The sequence below is a fragment of the Tupaia chinensis genome, unplaced genomic scaffold, assembly GCF_000334495.1.
Source record: "Tupaia chinensis unplaced genomic scaffold, TupChi_1.0 Scaffold143776_1, whole genome shotgun sequence".
Lineage (NCBI taxonomy): Eukaryota > Metazoa > Chordata > Mammalia > Scandentia > Tupaiidae > Tupaia > Tupaia belangeri.
In genome coordinates, this window is record NW_006203625.1 from 18,354 (window position 1) to 21,410 (window position 3,057).

Genomic DNA, 3,057 nt, shown 5'->3' on the forward strand with positions numbered 1-3,057 from the left:
GGTACCAGACAATTCAGGGAGGAGAAGAAAAATCTCTTCTGCAAATGGTGCTGGAAAAACTGGGTATCCATCTGCAGAAAAATGAAAGTGGACTCTATTTCTCACCATGGACAAAAATTAACTCAAAATAGGTCATAAATCTTAATGTACAACCTCAAACTGTAGAACTACTGGGAATTGCTTTCGCCACCACCTGGATAATCAACCAAAAGAAAGCTGCACTTACTCTGTGGGCTGCATTCTGATGTTAGAAACTGAGTTTTCCTTCGATTTAATCCACTGGCCATCAGGAGAAAATGTAACACACTAGCGGTAACCTCACTCGGATGTCACCAAGTACAAATTAACCACATGGTAAACAGGTGTTTGCCTGGGAGTAAATCAGAGTAATAGGTTGACTCTTCTGCCTGGGAACTTTCACTTCTAAACTTTTAATAATAAAAGACCAAAATATCTCCCAAGTACTAAAAGTGAGGAGAATGAGCTGATTAACTGCAGATGTACCGTGTAGAATGACTTTTTCAAGACAGCTACTGATGAAAGGAGGTACAGTCATTCCTACTTTTTCAGCATTGTGTTCTCTATACTGTCTTCTTGAGAGAGCTCTCAGAGGTTTCCACACTTCATGGTTACTAGCTGCTCCGCTTCCTCTCTGGTGGATCATTCCTGAACCAGTGCAGAAGCTACTCGCTGTCCTCATAGGCAGGGATGTAAGGAAATGGTGGCAGGCACTTCCTCCTAACAAGAAGGAACTATTGAAAGAAAATGTGAGGAAGAACAAGTGGAAGTTCCTCCTTGGTTTGAGCAGTTTGGGATTCCTATTCGCAGTGTTTTATTTTTCTCACCTGGAAGTGTCCAGTCACAGGAAGGAGTAAACTATTGTTGGACAAAGAGCACTTTAGACTTTTATCAGAACTGGAATGTGAAATGTGGATGGAAGAATTTAAAAACGGTATGCTAACAGAGGGAGATGCAGTATGCCTGGCTGTTAAAGAAGTGATCTATCATTTGATTAAATGTAATAAATATTTCAGGGATATCTGAGACCAAGTCAGTTGTTCATGTGGTCAGTTCTTCAGTTGTAAATGCCTTTGTGTTACCGAGTGGGCAAATATTTATTTTCAAAGGTCTGCTAAAGAGCATAACTGATACTCATCAGCTGTTCTTTCTTCTGGGCCCAGAGATGGCACATGCAATGCTTGGACGTGCTGCAGAAAAGGCTAGCTTGGTTCATCTGTTGGATTTCCAAGGTATGATTTTTCTCACAATGATTTGGGCCATTTGTCCTCAAGATAGTTTGGCACTTTTGGGCCAGTGGACACAGTCTCAATTTCAGGAAGATATGTTTCATAGACCATACAATAGAACATTGGAGGTTAAAGCTGGTAAAATCAGACTACAGCTTGCTGCAAAGGCCTATGTGGATGTAAGAGCCAGTTCAGTGTTTTGGCAGCAGGTGGAGTTTGTGGAGACCCTTCATGGCTGTCCCAAGTTCCCTGAATGGTTATCTGCACACCGTTCCAGTCTCAATTTCAGGAAGATATGTTTCATAGACCATACAATAGAACATTGGAGGTTAAAGCTGGTAAAATCAGACTACAGCTTGCTGCAAAGGCCTATGTGGATGTAAGAGCCAGTTCAGTGTTTTGGCAGCAGGTGGAGTTTGTGGAGACCCTTCATGGCTGTCCCAAGTTCCCTGAATGGTTATCTGCACACCGTTCTCATGGAAATTGAGCTGGGTATGTGGATAGACTTATGCCCCAGGCTCACAAAATTAGAGGGATTTGTCATGGCCCACCTCTTTCTAGACCAGACACTCAGTTACTATTCAGACTCAATGTGAAGCATTTTTTCGAAGAATCAGAGAAAGAAGACCCAAATATCACTGCTAAGAAATGGAAAATGGATATTCTTCTCATTGAAGAACAGGAACAAATATTGTTAACATACATAGTTGAGAAAAGAACTGGCAGTTGAATTAAAATTTATGAGACACGAGATATATTAAGAATGTAGAAATCCTTATCATTTTTATGTTTTTTTAAAATGATGTTTGAAATACAAAAATGGATATTCAGGGTCAAATAATGTATATTACAGATATTATCTAAATCCTTCTAGATATTTGTCATGAAACATTGATGTATTTTAATCTTTTTAAATACCTTCAATGAGGAAAATGTCACAGAATAAATTTTCATTACATATTTTTTTTTAAAATCTATAAAACTACTGGTAGGAACAGGGAAGACATTTGCAGACATCAGTCCTGGCAAAGACTTTTTTAAAAGACCCCCAAAGGGCAGACAATAATCCTAAAAATAGACAAGTAGGCTTACATCTGGGTAAAAAGCTTCTGTAGAGAAAAAAATAATTAGAGTGATGAGACAATACTTGGAATAGGAAAATATATTCGCAAACTCTCCCTCAGATAGGGGAGTGATAACCAAAAAAACTCAAACAGCTTACCTGCACGAAAATAATCAATCCAGTTAAAAGCTGGTCAAATGAGCTGAACAGACAACTCTCTAAGAAAGACATACAAATGACCAAAAAGCATATGAAAAAAAAAATGCTCAATGTCCCTGATCATAAGGGCAATGCAAATAAAAACCACAGTGAGATATCACCTAACCCCAGTCAGAATGGCTAAGATTTTTAAAAAAATGAAGAACAATAAATGCTGGTGGTAGTGAAAAGTGAACCCTCTCACACTGCTAGTGGGAATGTAAATTAGTACAGTCACTATGAAGAACAATTTAGAGGCTCCTTGAAGACCTACAAATAGAACTGCCATATGATCAGCAATTCTAGTCCTGGGTATCTACCCAAAGGATAGGATTCATTCAGAAAAACACTTGCACATCCGTGTCCATCATTATGTACAATTGCTAAAACATGGAATCAGCCCAAATGTCCAAGAACAAAAGAATGGGTTGAGAAAAGTGTAGCACATATGCACTATAGAATATTACTCAACAGTAAGTGCTGGTGGTAGTGAAAAGTGAACGCTCTCACACTGCTAATGGGAATGTAAATTAGTACAGTCACTGTGAA

The 3,057-nt window shown here is 38.8% G+C and overlaps 1 pseudogene; it reads left to right on the plus strand.

The window, feature by feature from the left end:
• The first annotated feature begins 212 nt into the window (after positions 1-212).
• Positions 213-1,977, plus strand: LOC102479555 (metalloendopeptidase OMA1, mitochondrial pseudogene; annotated as a pseudogene).
• The last annotated feature ends 1,080 nt before the right edge of the window (positions 1,978-3,057 follow it).